Source organism: Protopterus annectens, chromosome 9.part0 (genome assembly GCF_019279795.1).
Source record: "Protopterus annectens isolate FY-2018-M chromosome 9.part0, PAN1.0, whole genome shotgun sequence".
Lineage (NCBI taxonomy): Eukaryota > Metazoa > Chordata > Ceratodontiformes > Protopteridae > Protopterus > Protopterus annectens.
In genome coordinates this window covers 230,037,050-230,055,356 of record NC_056743.1, presented here as the reverse complement: position 1 = coordinate 230,055,356, position 18,307 = coordinate 230,037,050, and the positions used below count along the sequence as shown (strand labels likewise).

Below are 18,307 nucleotides of genomic sequence, written 5' to 3'. Positions count from 1 at the left end.
GATTAGTTCACACCAAAGACAATATAACATGATTTATTTTCTATATATATTCTAAAGTCTGCTGGATGAGGTTTAATCTCCAGTTTCCTCTGTTAAAAACATATACATTTAAACAGTTACAATAGTGCATGTACATTGCCAGGTCACAGGTGGACAATCAGGCCTCCTTTCAGGAGCACTGGTAGGTCCATCAGATAATGAATCTCTGGGCCACTGTTTTTTGTAGCCCACCTCTGCAATCCTCCATGTGTGGCCTGGAAAGGACCCTGGGACTTCTAAACCACATCTTCTAACCACTGCACTGATTCCTACAGAAGATTTTTTTCTTTCCTTCTCACCCCCCCCTGGATGATGTGTCCTTCACTTTGGGGCCAAACAAGGACAATCTGTCCAAAAGGAAGCCCTGATAGAAATGCCTGAACCCATTGCCCTCAAGTTTCTTTCAACTAAAAGTGAAATGAGCATCATGGAAGAATTGGAAAGACAGCAGGGGTAGGGACTTTCCACATTCAAAGTCCATATCTTCTGTGATAGCCTCCTCTGGGGAGTCCAAGTGCTTCCTCTTACACATCTTCGTAGGGACCTTCTCAGTGGGATGCTCTGGGGAGGTATTGGAAGATTTCTGGATACCTTGATGGGAAGCCCGGGGTTTTTGTACTGGCTGTCCCAGTGGAAGAGTATGGTGAAACTCCGAGTGCAGAGACATCAGGGCTGTAGACTGTAGATCCAAGGGGGTTAGGTTCCATCTGAGCTGCTGCGGCAAACAATGCACTCAACATAGCCTAAAAGGTAGTCCACCCCAGAGAGGGGAAAAAACCTCGGATCTGAAAAGACAAGCTTTTGTACCGCTGTCTCTCACTGCTCTGAAGGCAATCCCCCGAAGGTAGAAGCCAGAGCTGAGCTAACCCACACAGCAGCTCCGAGGCATAGCGATGGCTCAGACAACTTCAGAGTTGACTCCAACACCTCAGATGTGACCAGGAGGCTTCAGCTCTGACAGCCCTCTGGATTCAACTGAGCCAAAGTGCTCAGAGCAAATCTCGGATCCAAGGATGATGGTATCCTTGGATCAGAGACAGACGGAGCCAGGTGGCTCTGATCCAAAGACTCTGATACTGTTGTAGGAATCAGAGGAGGATCTGGTAAAGGGGGGTTTTGTACAGAAGCAGACCTGACCAGAAGGGGTAAGAGCCTGCAAGGCAACAATCCGGCTCTGTGCCAGGAGAATCATTCTTAACAATCTTTCCACATCATCTTCTGTTAGATGCCTGGAAGAGCAGGTGAAAAACAAAAGGAGTGGGGCCTGGGTTTCTCCAAAAAATGGAAGGTACCCTGCAGGTTACTGGATCTACAGAGGGTGAATAAGTTGTCCTTGGCAGGTAACTAACGGTGGTCAGCTGTAGAAACTTTTTATCAGATCCGACGATTTTTCCATTTAGGATCAAAGGCTTGTGTCAGCTCCAATAAAGTTTTCATTTTAGGATGCATTGATGTGGTCAGATCTGATTGAGGCCTGTTTTCTGAATGATCTGAGACTCAGAAGTAGTAGATGGACCCGGAGAAGGAGATTTTGAGTTTGGTGCTCCAGATAAAACCTCTACAAAGACAGAAGGAAGCATGCCCTTCAATATTAAATTTATTTTACATTCTACAGGAGCACTTGCATTTAACTCGGGACAAACTGCACAGTCCTCTTGAAGATGAAGGGGACCCAGACAATAAACACAAAGTATGGGTATTAAACACTGGGACCTTATGCCCACACAAGACATTTCTTAAACCCAAATGGGCCTTTCTCTGACACAGCTACCAAGGAAAAGGCCACAGTACAAACCCTACCGACAAACACAACACTGAGAAACTACTCTCTTTCTCTCTCTATATATATACATATACATATATATGAAGATATAGAAATACACACATATATAGACATATACTTTCAGAGGAAAGTAAAGTACAGAAAAATGGAGAGAAAAAATACCAATGATGGTAACAGAGTGTACACAAAGTGTAGAAAAAAGAAAATACTAACAATAGTATTCAAAGGTACAACTGTACAAAAAAAGAGAGAGAGAGAAATACTAAATGACAAAGGTAAGAAATAGAAAAAAACCTGAAGACAATACAGTTTTAACTACCAGAAAAAAATATGAACACACTAATCTAAACTCTTACCTGTTTGAGAGCAACAGTCACCACATCTTTCTCGTAAAGTGGTAAACGAGATCCGAGGTATTTGGGATTTGTGCACTGTGGGTAAGGGAGAATCTCGAGAGTTTTTGGTTGCCATGAGCTTTAGCAACGGCTGAGTCAGATCTGAAGGATCTGATCCATAGTCATTAGTTGAGGATAGAATAAAAATTGACATCATCAGATAAAGTGTTAACATGCTGGTAATTTTGTTTTCTTTGTTCTTATGTAACAGACTCCTTTCACAAGTTGTTTATGAAGCAATTAACACTTAAAAACACTCAAGAAATAAAGAATGCTCCAGTTGTGTGAGAATGCTAGATTCATGCCTTGCTTCCTGACTGCTTCTTGAGCTGTTTTGAAGAAAATCTAGGTCAAAGTTCATCATCGATGTCTGTGAAAACAGAAAGGAACTTTTCTTTTTTCAAGTATGTATGCGAGAAATCTACTCAAAATAACATATTTTTTTACTTAGAAGTGAAGAACTGGTAATGTTTCATACTGAGCTGTTGCTGACATATAAATTTAGCGTATGCCGTAATGTTATTAACTAACTATGTATATTAATGGAAAGAAGCAAGTTATACGTTTGCTACTAATCAGAATGATTTAAAAGAAGAAGAATGAGAAACTTACTGAGGAAATTAGCAGCTGCTGCGTGCTGTGAGTTGTCATTTTCACATGCTGTAATAATCAAATTCTAATGTCAGGATGAGAAGTTTAGATCCGAACAGCAGTTCACAATGGCTAAAAACACATTCAAATTAAACAAGCAGAAATTATTTTATACAGTCAAGATTGCTTGTAATACTAAAATTAATGAGTAAACATCTTATGAATATGCATATGTACAAGAACAAAGTATCTACTATGTAAGAATAATAAGAGAGCAATAACAGCAACTTAAGAAACATATGTGCATACTGTAATATCTAATACAGAGCTGATGATTAAATAGCTCTTTAATGTGCATTTCTAAAATCTTCCCTCTAATACAATAAAGCAAAATATCAGTGGGCAAATAAGACAGAAACACTATTTTTAAACAAACTATTTATAAGAAAGATATGCATTACATATACCTGCATAACACGAAAATTTGAATGTATAAGATCTCATATAATTTACTTAGAAAATCATATAAAATATTTGAAAATATCCAGAAAACTGAAATTTGAAGTTGGTTATGTGAACTATGAAGCTTTTTTGCATACTGTATGTTATTAGATTCACGAATATTACTGGAAATAACTAATTTCATAAATCAGAGCTGAAATTTGAGTGCTATATTGCTGAATCAGTACATCCATTTTAATAGAAAATAAAGGATAGTTTTAAATATATTTGAATCCAGGAAGGGAGAATGGGATTTGAATTGAGCGCATTGTAACTTTTGAATATAATATAGACTGCAATTTTTTTGACTCCACAGAAATAGCAAGATATTCTTTTCGACCTCAGTAAGATACAGATTTTTTATGAATTAGTTTAATAAGCTAAAGGATTTTTAAATATCTTGATATGTACAATATCAAGAGGGTTACACAATTTTGAGATATAGACACTTGTACTTTTGAAATTAATTCAGAGCTTTTGTTACATCTAGAAAATATGTGAATATCTTTTAGTATGATGAATATATATATATATATATATATATATATATATGTGCACCGATTTCCCTTTTGTAGAACAGTTTAGTATGATAAAGATATACCTTTATACTAAGAGGAACTGGTAATCTTATCTCTTCAGGTCCCAATTTGTTCTACATATTTAGAGAGATTTAATTATTACAATGTTGAATGAACAAATAAATTAGGAACATTTAATGGATAATTAATTCTACTACTACACATAAATAGTATATGTTGAATTACTTAATATTTGATTAATATAAAACATTTATTAAAACTTTTATAAAGTAACAGTTTTAAATGGCAAAACCACCAAATTAATAGTTTATTTTAACTTGTATATGATATGCGAGTCACGTGGGAGTACTTCTGAGTCATGGTAGATTTTGGCTAGTTTTTTGATGAATTTTTGGGTACTGCTACGTAGAGAGATAGTATAGTAGTTTTTCTATTTGATAGGCAAACTAGGAACTTTGGTACTCATGGCAGGTTGCGTTTTATTAATATATAAAGTTACAGTTATAGATATGTTTTTATTTATGAGTTTTAGTACTTTAGGTTGTAAAAAGGAAGAATTCAAAAATGTGGAATGTGAAGATAGTGTTGGAGGAATGCTTTAGAGTCTTGTATATAATTAAATGAATATGGTGGATAACTGTCATTTTATCTTTTAAAGTAAATCATTTTAAATGCGCAGTATGGGAGCTTTAATCTATTATTTATTAATGTAAATGGATTAAATGATGGCAACAAAAGGTAATCAATAAGATATTCTTGCAAAAGACTCGCTTGCTAGTAAAAAAGTGTACAATAACTAAATAACTTGGGTTGCGAATTATAATCTACTTTTAACAAAAAGAGAAGAGGAAGTGTTATACTTTGGAGAAAATCTACTGTAATGCCCAAGGTCATGGACTATATTAATGATCCCAAAGGAATATATACATTTGTAATAATTAAATAAAATGGTGAACTCTATACACTGGCTAATTTTTACTGGAACCCTGGAAAAGATGCAAGAGTGGCCAAAGATCACAAACTATCCTTCCAATGGCTTTGTAGTAATTCTATCCAGGGATTTTAACTGCATACAGAGTAGAGAAGATACAAGTGCACAGAAGAAAGCTAAAATTCTGGCATCGGCTAAAGCACTAAAACAGATGGATTTGTAATAATAATTTAGTTGATTTAATAGTAAAAGAAGTCATTGTTCTTCACTCATTCTTATGTTTGTGGGATGCAAATTGGAATGGATAGGGTTTATGTCTACAGATTTACTTAATAAAATGATTTAAAAACAATTCATTGTCTTTATCTAATCATAACGCATCAAGTATTAATACACTAATAGATATAAAGAAATTTCAAATCTATAGAATCCCAGTATATATTTAAGAGTTACCTTAAGGAACAAATCGAGAATTTTTTACATCTGAATGATAACAGTCAGATTAGTAAAGTCGTACTTTGGGACTCTTTAAAAATGCATGTCAAAGATAGAATGGGAAGATGGGTTAATATTAAAGTGAAAGAGTGGGATAAAGAGTTGTCAGAAATACACAAAGCAAAGTTTGAACAACAAATAAATTAGATAATACTCAAGTCATGAAAACATTAATAACAAAATATCAAACAGTTTTAACACAAAGTAGAAATAACTTAGAAAAAAATAAAATTGCGCAGTTATATTATAATTTCAAAAACTCTAAATAGATTAGCTAATAGAAGTAAGATGTTTAGCAAAAAGGCACAGATCAATAATATCCAAAATCCTCACACTAAGCTTACTTCAAACATAGAGGAAATGTTTAATATTTTTAAAAAGTTCCACGAGGCACTTACTAAAGATACAAATAATCCTGATGATTACAAAATTGACAAGTATGTAAAAAATGCTATTAACAAATTTAATGACCAACAAATATCTCTGTTGAATAAGCCCATTACCCTAATAGAAGCAAAAGAAGCTTTTAAAAAGGGGAAAAATGTTAATCCAGGGATAGATTATTTAAATATGGAATTATATAGTCTGCATCAGTTACATATTTTAGGATTACTGAGCGACATTTTCAGGATAATTCACAGTGACAAAATAATTCCTCCCTCATGGAAATTTTCTGTAATCTCACCTATACTTAAACAAGAAAAGGATAAATAAGTTAGTTTCCTCATACACATCTATTTCATTATTGAATGCAGACTACAACATATTTAATATTTACTTCCATTTTCACTACAAGATTGAGATACAGTAGATTAATAAAGATCAAACAGGATTTATAGTCAATAGATTAATGTATAAAAATATAAAAAGGGTAGTAATTATCTTAGATCTAGCAGAAGGAATGAACAAGAAATTGGCCCTAATTAATTAGATAATGAAAGAGCTTTTGATTCTGTAGATTGGAACTACTTATTTAAAACCGTAGAAGCTTTTTTTCCAGAACTTACTGAAATATTAAAGAAAAAAACTTGTATAGAGACTCCAATGCATAGATTAAAATGGATCTTACATTTATAAAAGATTCACTTTAAACAAAGGCACAAAGCAATGGTATTCCTTGCCCCCTCTACTATTTACATTAGTTATCGAGCTGTTAGCTAACAGAAGCAATGACAAAATTGATGGATTCTCAATTATTTTAGATTGGCAATCCTTGTTAAAGTTTTTTTTACAGATGATATTTTAATAACTATAGGAGATTTAAATTATTCAATTGAATAAAAAGATGAGGAAATTGAAAACTTTTAAGAATTACTGCTGTTGAAATTTAATAATAAAACAAACTTTAGTGTTAAATCAATTACTAGACAGTAAGTTTAAAGATAAATATAATTGGGAAGAAAAAGAACCAAAATATTTAGAAATAAAACCATCAAGATGTGTGTAAGATTATTAACAATTTTGAAAAAAATAACTGAAATGTTATTTCTTATTAAAATGGAATGATTTCTTTTTACTTTCAAGGACAGGTCAGTACTTATTAAAATGATTTTATTATCAAATAATTATACACATATTGCATTCAACAGCTTTAATATCTGACAAAACACTTTTAAAGAAAATGGAACAGCAGTATGAACATTGGCTCCAGATGACTGTCACTGCTGAAGTGACACCCCAGCCTCATATGCAAAAAAAAAGGGAAAGAAGGTTGTGGATGGGCTGCAATGTTTAAAAAAATATTAACTTCATTCTTAAGGTATCCTAAATAGCAGAGAATTCTTCTTCATAGAAATCATCCAAAATTATGGGAATATGGTGGTATTAGCTTCCCAGTTGTATAATCTGATTCTACTAATGCAAATTTTAACTCTATTACATTCTACACAGACTCAAATTACTCTTCAATGGAAAACCATTCAGTAGCAGATTTTACTAAATTCTTATAAGTTTATCAAATATGACATATTAGAAATATGTAACAACCCTTTCATCTGGTTAATAAAATTTACCTTAGAAGGAAAATTGTTTCAATCTTTAGACTCTGCATATATGAAATCAAGTCTTAAAATAGTTAAATAGGTTTTTAAAACTCCAGAAATACCAAAATGGAAATTTATGTGCTCTCCCCATTGCACACATCTCTAGATTTAAAGAAACTCTTAAGAATGTTAAAATGAATTTATTAAAAAGGAACGGTTTAATGTTATGGTCCGATTGCTTTGAAAAAGGTAAAGCCAAGGTACCGGAATATTTAGCGTAAGTTAAGTTGGATGAATCTGACAACCAGTTATTATCCATCAGTAAGAAATTAAATGAATTAGTAGATAACACGAGTGAAGAAGAACACAACACTATTCCCCCATTATATGAATGCCATTCAAAGGTAAACTGGTCTACAAAGAAAGCTTGTCCAAGTTAACCATAAATAATTGCGATATAAAATTCTGGAACTTTTTAGATAGTAGTGGACTGGCTGACTTGCTAGATGGTATGAATAAATATTTGTTACTTAAATCAGTTAGACTTCAAATTTATAATGGAAAGTTTGTATGTGGAAATATATACATAGAATGTATGTATGTACAAAATCTCCAAGTTTAGTAAAATGATTTCTTCAGCCTGTTGAAGATGTAGTAAAGATGTAAACGCTGAATGGACACACGTGCTTATGGATTGTGAAAAATTAAATGTATATTGGAAAGAGAAGTATATTTTTAAGGGGTTATGGTCTGATAATTGTTCTTTAGATCAATGAGACAAACAAATGTACAAATAAGACGAATGCCTGTATCACTTTGTTGTTTATCTGTAAAAGCCAAACAAACAAAAAAAAACATTCTGAAGTCTCCTGGCAGTAGCTAGAAAGATTATTACATAAAACGGAAATTGAATTCAGTTCCTACATTCAAATAATTTGTAATCTTAGCAGCAATACTGCCCAAAACTGAAAAAGAAGTGATCAGAATAAGATCTGTAAATCATACTAAGAATTTTAGTGACTGGGATAGCCTTGAAATGTAGTTACTGAAATATCAAGATTCTTAATGTGTTCATTTTATAAGATTACCTTGATGATTCAATGTATTTCTTACATTATATAACAGTATGTTTCTGTGTATATATTGCAAATATATGAAATAATTTTCTTTAAAAAAGTTTTTATTCATAATGCATATAAAACCAAAATCTAGTATTTACATATCCTGCTATAAAACAAGAGAGAGAGAGAGAGACTACTAAACTATCAAATATTATACTCATGGCAATCCCTTCTTTTTGAAACAGCTGTGATACTTTGACCTACATTAGGTTCATGAGTAATGTCGCTAAACTTAACAGAGACAGTTATTTCAACTCTGACCCTCTACAACTACAATAATTTAGGAACAATTACCCTAGATAAAGCAATTACTCATTTCAGCTATTCTTACCTAAATATTCAAAATAAATTAGCACCAGTTAGGACAAATAGACAGAGTATACAATATGAGACTCCACAGCATGGCAGATACAATTTATTGCAACTTCTATAAAATCCAATAATGCCCCAATATGCAATTCCAATGGTTAAGTGCTTTCACCTGTAGCAATCACAGGCTTCCTCAGAACAATTATAAAACTTACAAAGTCAAACCATATATACTACCAGCAGCTTCACATCATCCAATAAACACCACTTGCTGATCTAACCCACCTCCTATCTTTAAAGCACAACTGCACTAAAAATCTTGTATACATACAACAAATAATAAAACTGACATAAAATTACAACATATGAATATATTTGTATAATATATACACATCATATATATCTGTGAGTTAAAAATATTAATAGGTTGTGTGCATGCATTGCTGTTGTTGTATAATCATTACTTAGCAGCCCTCAATCTAAGCACACTGTTAATGCTGATATGGTCATTTAATCCCGTGGGTTTTCCTGCATCTTGTTTAATCTGCCAGAATAACTCTTGATACTCAAACCTACCCTCCCCTACACCCTCCCACAAGGATCATGTGCCACTTGTTCTACCACAAAAAAATTTTAATTTGTTACTACAATTCTTAGAATGTTTATAAAGTGTGTTAGTTTCCTTTTATTTAGCAATGTCGTGTATATGTTCATACACTCTCCTTTTCAAACATCTCTGTCTTTCCAATATAAAAACTCCAGCATGTTTCACACACCAGCAAGTAAACGACCACAACTGTGTTACAATTACAGTGTCCAAGGGCTTTCACAATGTAATTCCTAGCTGGTAAATAAATTTCTGACTTATCCAGTATATACCCACATCGATTACAGGACCCACACTTAAATGTGCCTAACCTTCTGTTTCTTACCAAATAGGTACCCATCACTTTTTCAAACAATTCCTTCAAATTCATAACCCTTCTTCTTAAAAAGGTGGGAATTGCTGGGAAAACTTTTGTTTCCTCATTCATCGTCATTATCCCCCAATATTTCTTAATATTCTCAACCTCCAATAATGCTACTGAATAAGTATGTATAAAAGCAGCATTGTACCTCTCATTGGTTTGGTCCTGATTAACCACAGTAACCTTCCCTAAACCCAGCAAAGGGTTAAACTTAATAGAGTAAAATCAAATATGGCACCATGGCTAACAAGAGACAAAACAGCTCATACTGTAGAGAAACAAAGCCTGGATGAAACGGTACAAAATAAAACTGCAGTCAACCTGTCAAAATTTTACAAATCTCAGAAACCTAAGTTCCATGTTAAATCAGGCAAGAAATAATTTTACAACAACCTCCAGCATCAGCCTCAAAACAATCCCAAGCTATTCTGGTAATCCATACATAAATAATACACCCCAGCCATACTCTATCACATCCTGTCGTACACCCCGGCCATACTATCACATCCTGTCCTACACCCCAGCCATACTATTACATTCTGTCCTACTTCTAACCATAGTGATTTTATCTCCACTCATTTCAACATTAATTTTATCCATTTTTTCCTCCCTGATCGATGACTATTCCACTTCCCTCTGCTCTTTAAAACCACACACCATCACTTACCTTTCACCTTGTCCCAACCTCAGCCATTAGAAAATTACTTGGCAAATTAAAACCAATTATCTAAAAATTGTTGCAGATGCATCAGCTGAACTAAAACTACAGACTCACTGCAATCTTATTACCTCTCTGAAAAAAATCTTGAGAACTGTATCCTTACACAGATTATGCAACATATTATTAAGCATAACTTTGTTTCGAAGACCAAACACAGGTTTAGACACAACCATAATACTACACTCTTCAACTTTACCAGCATAGTCAACAAAAACAGGAGTGAGAGCAACCTAGTTTTGTCTCCATTCTTTGATATATCCAAGACATTCAATACCATATCCCACCCATAAGCTCCATTCTGAATTTGCTTCCCTAAGTCTCACAGCTTCCATCTCCTGGTTCCACAGCTACCTATCCAATTGCCAGCATACAGTGAAATTGCAGCAAAATCTCTCACCATTTCTACCATAACTGGCTCACTATTATTTAACATTAACTTTGTACTGCTACTTATCTTCCAACTTTTGTACAAAATGCCAATGACTCAACCCTTATCTTCTCTGCCCCATTGATAACAAAATTACAGAAGATCACGCAATGTTCCTTTACTGCCACTGAATCATTGCTTAAAAAACTTATTTCTCAACTCCCCCAAAAAACAAACTTATGTTATTCACCTCCTGTACTTATTATTAATACCCACCCATCCAGGCATGTCTAAAAGGTCAGTTCCCTGTGCTTTCCTTTATTAACCTGGTGAACTTGGGCATCCTGAGGCAATGTAGCAACTGCCTCATGTACACCTGCACCCCTCTCCTCTTACCTCCAAAACACTCAGACTTGCGAGAGATGCACTTCTATATCCAAATTGGAAGCCATGCACTCTCCAGCCAAGATTGGAACAGCTGGTCAAGAGGAGAAGGTCAACACTTGCACCACACCCACATGGAACACACAGCCCTCCAGAACACACACCAGCACTACCTTCACATAAAAACACAAACCACACACCCACCTTTGTGGAGGTTCTCAATAAAAATCTACCCAAACAGCAGAGACCTCCAAGGCAGAAATGCACTCGACCACAAAACAACACTAATCACGAGACACATAACTTTTCTAAACAGTGTGCCACTCAACCAAATCCCCTAAGGCAAAACAGCATGCCAACACACTAGTCATAGGTGACTCAATAGTGAAGCACACTGATGTCTCACTCACTAGGTTGAATAAGGAGAAAATAACAGTCAACTGCCTGTCAGGTGCCAGGATCCGCCACATAACACACACACACACACAGGTCCCTTAATAACAGGTATAAATATGACTCTGTCATTGTACATGTGTATGTGAATGACCTGAGACATACCTCCCTGGACTATATGAAAAGAGACATGGAGGAGCTCTCGGATTATGCAGCTCAGGTGGGTATGACCCTAGCCCAGAGCAGCATCCTACCATCACCCAGAATGATACCACAGTACAAGCAGAAAATGATTGATTTCAACAATTGGTTAAGTTTCTGGTGTCATTCTAGGGGGATCCAGTATCTGTCTGCCTGGGATGACATGATTAACAGACCTCAATGCTTTGCCAGAGATGGCCTGCATCTATCACCCCTGGGCTTCCAGATACTGGCCAAGGCTCTTGCCACCCCCTATAGTGCCTTTTTAGGCAGTGTTACAAAGACCAAATTACCACGGTAACAGCTACAAACAAATGCAATCTAAGGGTCATGCTGCTCAACGCTAGAAGTCTAATTCTGAAAATGCACTCGCTCGAAGCACTCCTTAAAATGGAGAACATTGGCATTTGTGCTGTAACAGAGACCTGGCTCAAGGCAGCAGAAAGCACCCCTGCACTACCAGGCTATAACTCATTCCACACCTTTTGGCCTCAGAACTTGGACGAAGCTCCAAAGGTGGTGTTGTTTCCTTATTCATAAAGGATGCGCACATCTTCAGACTGGTAGCCCAACATACCACATCAGAGATACTTCAGGTGCAGCTAACATTGGGTAAGATAGTGATACAGGTTGTAGCCTACTATAAGTCTCCAACAATGTCCCAAGACTCTCATTCCACATTCCTAAGTAACTGGGGAATATTAGGGTCCAACCTAACACTCTCATACTGGGCAACTTCAACTACCCCTCCATTAACTGGGAAAACTACTCATGTACCAATACACTTGCCCAACGTTTCCTGGAATTCATTAATTCAAATGCCCTGGACCAGCTCATTCTTACCCCCACTAGAGGTAGCAACATCCTTGACCTGGTCATTATGAACATGGGTGACCGTAGCTTTACACCAATAGTTAACTCCTCCCTGGTTAGATCCGACCACAAACTAACTCAACCTGGAAATCCACATCCCTCCCATCCCACCCCGCAAAGGTGACCACCATGAAAAAACTTCTCCAAAGCTAACTTTGGGCTCCTAAAAAAACAGAGGTGGCTAACTTCATGGCACTCATGCAAATGGAGAATAGTTGCATGACCGCTGAATCATACACCAATGCACTGTACAAAAACACACACAAATGCATGGATCTCGCCATACCCAATAGAACCAAGACGCTCTCCTCCAAAAAAAGAATGCCAATCTGGTGGTCTCCTGCCATAAACAAACTCTACAACAGCAGGAGGAAACTGTTACGGAATAAGGGGAAATCCCAAGACTGGAAAAAAGTACAGTTGTGTACACCTACCATAAATGTAGATGTTAGAGTGCCTTCACTGTTGCAGTCATAACTGTAGGGTGCTCCTGCCGGCAGGCAGCCCGAGGTCGGCCAGAATCCCAAAGTCTGGGTCCGGCGTCGGCTGTACAAGCCAGTACCCTGACGTCAGTACGCTCTGGTACATAGCCCTCAGCCGACGCCATCTTCTCCAGCCTTTCTTGCCCTAGATGTCAGAAGTCCCTAATAAATCATAAATGAATCCCACTAGGAAACACAAATACACCACAAAAAGAGAAAAAGAGGGGATAGGAGGGAGGGAAACACCGACTGCAACAGTGAAGACACTCGAACATCTACATTTATGGTAGGTGTACACAACTGTACTATGTTCATCGTGTTTCACTGTTGCAGTCATAACTGTAGGGTGGAATCCCAAAGCAGTGAAAAAAGGGGGGAGGTTTAGACAGAAGAAGGGGCAGCAAGAAGACCCTGCAAAACAGCAGAGGCAAAGCCTGCCCTGGTCTTAGAATACAAAGGGAGATTGTAGTGCTTGGAAAAAGTATGCACAGAACTCCAAGTGTCAGCTTCCAAGATACCCTTGGTAGGAACTCCCCTGAGAAAAGCTGTAGAAGTAGCAGCTGCTCTAGTAGAATGACTTCTCACAGTACCTGGAAAATGTTTCCCATGATGAGTGTAACAAAATCTTATTCCATAAGAAATCCATTTGGAAATAGTTTGTTTGGAAATAGCCTTTCCAAGAGAACTGGAGGCAAAAGAAACAAACAATTGGTTAGATTTTCTGAACTCTTTAGTCTTGTCCAAATAAAATCGTAACTGTCTGTGCACATCCAAGGAATGCAAAATCCTTTCCCCTTTATTCTGAGGATTAGGAAAGAAGGTAGGAAGGTGAATTGTTTGATTCAAAGCCACTTTCGAAATCACCTTAGGCATGAAAGTAGGATTGGTCCTCAAGGATACTCTGTCCTGGTGGAAAATAAGGTATGGTTCCACAGCCATGAGAGCTTGCAACTCTGAGACCCTTCTGGCAGAAGTCAAAGCTAACAAAAGAACTGTCTTCCAAGACAAAAACTTAATATCTGAAGATGCAGCAGGCTCAAAAGGAGGCAAAGTAAGTTTTTCTAAAACATAATTAAGATCCCAAGCAGGAACAGGAGGGGTTCTGGGAGGCCTTAAATTCTTAGCCCCTCTCAAGAATTGTCTCACCAAAGGATGAGAAAAAACAGGGGGATCAGTATTGAAATGAGCAGAAATAGCAGAAGCATGAATCTTAATGGAAGAAAAGGAAAGTCCATTAGACAAAAGATCCGAAAGGTAAAGCAAAATAGGAGAGAGATCAGGTACCAGAGGGTCCAAGCCTCGGTCCTGCATCCAAATGCAAAATCTCTTCCATTTAGAGGCATAGGATTTCCTAGTGCTAGGTCGTCTAACTTCCAAAAGAACATCCAAAACTTGTTTGGGAAGACTAGAAGAGATCAAATTCCTTTGACGAGCCAAGCTGCCAGACAAAGGGTCTTGAGATTGGAATGTAGCAACTGACCCTGATGCTGGGACAGAAGAGAAGGGTTCAGAGGGAGAATCCAAGGAGGTTCCAAGAACAGGTGCTTTAAAGTTGGATACCAAAACTGTCGAGGCCAATTTGGAGCAATCAAGATGAGGAACTTGGGCTTGTCCTGTTTTATCTTTAGTAAAATCCGAGGAAGAAGAGGAAGAGGAGGGAAGGCATATCCCGAAAGGTTTCTCCAGCTGAAGGACAGGGCATCCACTTTCCAAGCTGTTTTGTGGAATGACCTGGTGCAAAAGAGAGGCAGCTGATGATTGAGATGGGATGCAAACAGATCTATCTGGGGGCATCCCCAAACTGCAGTAATCTTGTTGAATAAGTTGGTGTCTAGCATCCATTCGTGAGGATCTAAAATGTTCCTGCTCAGGCTGTCTGCTAAGAGATTCTGTTCTCCTGGTATGAATTGGGCCTGGAGATGTAGATTCAGATTTAGAGCTGTGTCCCATAAAGCCATAGCTAGTCTGCAAAGGTGCAATGAGAACCCCTGCTTGTTTATGTACCACATGACTGTGGTGTTGTCTGTGCAAATCAAAAGAGGTCCTGGATGCAAAAGGTTCTTGAAGGCTACAAGAGCATTTTGAACTGCCAACATTTCCTTCAGATTGATGTGCCAGTGAAGATGATCCTTTGTCCAGGTTCCCTGCTGGCAATTGCCTAGAAAATGTGCTCCCCAAGCATAATCCGAGGCGTCCGTGGTTATGATTTGAGAAGGTTGAGGAAGACGGAAAGGCTTTCCTTCGTTTAACGCACACACCCTGGACCACCAAAGGAACTCCTTCTGGAGGCAGGGGATCAGAGGAATCAGAGTGTCCAGATCGTGGTAATGCTGCGACCATACACTTTTCAGATACCACTGAAGCTCTCATATGAAGCCTTGCATTTGGAATCAACAGAATGCAGGAAGCCATGTAGCCCAGTGCCTGCAGGAATTTCCTTGCAGTGAGCTGAGGTAGAGTTGCCAAAGTCTTGAAAATTGAAGCCAGCTGCATCTGTTTTTCTGTAGTGAGGAAGGCCCTTTGTAAGGTTGTATTTAAGAGGGCTCCCAGAAATACCATTTGTTGAGAAGGGATCAAATGTGACTTTTTTGTGTTCACTGAAAATCCCAGTAGGAGGAGAAGACGTTGAACAAAATCCAGATGTTGAAGTAAAAGATCCTTGCTGTCTGCCTGAATAAGGCAATCGTCCAAATAGGGGTAAATCTGAATCCCCTGGAGTCTGCAATAAGCCACTACTGGTGCCAGGCACTTGGTAAAGACTCTGGGCAGTAGATAAACCAAAGGGCAGTACAGAGAATTGAAAGCGTCTCGAACCTGCCTTGAACCTGAGGAATTTCCTGCATTCCTGCCTGATGGGAATGTGTAAATAAGCTTCCTTTAGATCCAATGTCACCATCCAGGCGTCCTGAGAGAGCATTGGAATCAGCTGCTGCAGAGTAAGCATCTTGAATTTTGGAATTTCCAAAAAGGTGTTTAACACAGAAAGGTCCAGAATAGGTCTCCATGAGCTTTGCTTTCTTGGAACCAGAAACAGTCTTCAATAAAAACCTTTTCCCATCTCTGAGAGTGGAACAGGCTCTATGGCTCTCATGGCCAGAAGAGCATCCACTTGATTTAAGGCCTCTGACCACTGATGTTTTGGCAGATCTGGCCAACCGAAAGCCCTTGGCAAGGTATGAAAGTGGAATTTGTAGCCTTTTAAAATCACATCCAATACCCATTTGTCCTGGGTAATACGAGTCCAATTTCTGTAAAAAAAAGAGAAAGTTTTCCTCCGAGAGGGGTATCCAGGTAAAGAGGTCCTGTAGCCCAACCGAGAGAGTCATTGAGTTTGCTTCCTTTGAGATTGGGATCTGTCTTCTCCCCTACTAAGTGAAGAAGCAGTCCATTGTCTCGATCTGTAGGAGGCCTGAGCTTGGCCACGACCTCTGGAGCGTCTATATCTTCCCCTTTGAGGCCTGTCAGACGTGGGAAAGGACCAATTTTTGGAGGGCCAATTCTGGAAAATCTAGGAGGCTGAACTTGCAAGAAATCTTTCACAGTTTGCATAGATTTTGCCTTTTCTTCCATCTTTTTAATAACCTCTTCAGCCTTAGATCCAAAAAGAACATCATGCTGAACAGGGGCATCTAATAATTTAGCCTTAACCTGTTCAGGTAAACTTTGCTCACGAAGCCAAGCATGTCCCCTGATAACAGTACCAGAGGCTGCAGCCCTGCAAGAAGCATCCAAAGCATCAAAACCACAATGCAAGCTATGTTTGTTCAGTTGTTCAGTTGCATGCAATACATCCTGTAGTTCCTTATCTTCTGCACATGCAGGAAGGGAGGCAAGCTTTTGCTTTAAAACAGACAAAAGAAATTGCTGATACTTAAACATATGAAACTGGCAATTTAAAGCCCTAACAGAGAGGGTAGCAGAAGTATATACCTTTTTACCCCACCTGTCTAAGGCACGAGAATCCTTCTCAGAGGGAATAGGATTTTTAGAAGTAGCAACTTTAGCAGCCTTAGAGCCCTGAGATATAGTTTCAGGATCTGCAGAAGGATTCTTAAACAAGAACAAATGAGACTCAGGAACCCTATAAAACCTATCAGGCTTAGAGGGAGCAGGAGGCATGGAGTCAGGATTCAAATTAGCCTCGGAAAAAGCATCATCCACAATGTCAAGAAAAGGAGGGATAGCCAAAGGCCTATGTTGAGGAAGAAGAAGGAATTCTCTAAGCCTCTTCTTGGAAGCAGAATAATCCTGACCTTCCCAATGAAAATGTTCCCTCATCTCATGTAAGGTTTCCCCAAAAGAAAAATCTTCAGGCGGAGAGGCAGAGGGCAAGGAGTCCTCAGCATCCGAATCCTCATAAGGAGGAAAAGAATATTCCTGATCAGAGGAAGAGACAGAAGATATAGAAGCCTGGTCAGAGGAATCCATAGGAACATCCTGTCGAGGCCTTTTCTCGGGGGGGGGTGAGAACCCCTAATCATAGTAAGCAAATCTTCAGCCATCCTTAACAATTGCTTCTGTGTCCGGGGAGTAGATTCAGAAGTAGCATGAGCAAGAGCTTTGGACTTAACAGGAGTCTTTGTCTTTGCCTTTGAAATAGTGATGTGAGTAGGCCTGGATACCCCCTCAGAAGCCGGTACCTGCACAGCGGTTCCGGACCCATCCGAGGGAGCGACGTCCGAAGGTCCTGCAGCAGATAAAATAGAAGGCCTTGATGGCTCCCCATGGGAGTCCATATCGGCCATCGGTTCAGAAGTGGCGGACGACAGGGGCTGCAAAAGCGCCTCACTGACGACAGCCGAACCGGACGCTGGCTCCAGCTGCAACGAGTCCTGTTTGGACCTCGGAGGCCTGTCCTTGTCTTTGCGCTTCTTTTGAATTCCGGTAGCATCCGACGACATTCTATAATTGAAGCGTCTGCCAAAGTAATTCAGAGCCCAGTCGTACCTGCGTTTGATAGTACGAGAATTAAACCTGGCACAGAACCGACAACAAGAAACGTCGTGGTCAGGGCCTAAGCAAGGTAGACAGTAAGAGTGGAAATCTTTATGAGGTATTTGTTTCCCACACGTAATACAATTATTAACTTTTTCTGACATCGGAGGAACAAGAAAAAGATTCCCCAATTGGGTACTTAGCTTTGAGAAGAGAAGTAAGAACTTTGGACCGACAACAACCAAAAACGTTGTTCGAAAATCGCCAACCAACGACTTGCGAGCTGCTTTCCACCAC

At 38.2% G+C, this 18,307-nt stretch overlaps 1 protein-coding gene and 1 long non-coding RNA gene across 2 annotated transcripts in view; both read right to left on the bottom strand.

Moving 5' to 3' along the window:
• Nucleotides 1-2,875, bottom strand: part of LOC122811152 — an 81,553-nt gene extending 78,678 nt beyond the window's left edge. Inside the window, exons 1-2 of the long non-coding RNA XR_006366216.1 lie at nucleotides 2,830-2,875; nucleotides 2,179-2,587 (exon numbers count right to left, since the gene is read on the bottom strand). This is a non-coding gene — a long non-coding RNA (uncharacterized LOC122811152). The remainder of the gene's footprint in view (nucleotides 1-2,178; nucleotides 2,588-2,829) is intronic.
• RRAS2 (RAS related 2) overlaps nucleotides 1-18,307 on the bottom strand; it is a gene marked incomplete in the record, with an annotated part of 709,318 nt that overhangs the window by 556,048 nt on the left and 134,963 nt on the right.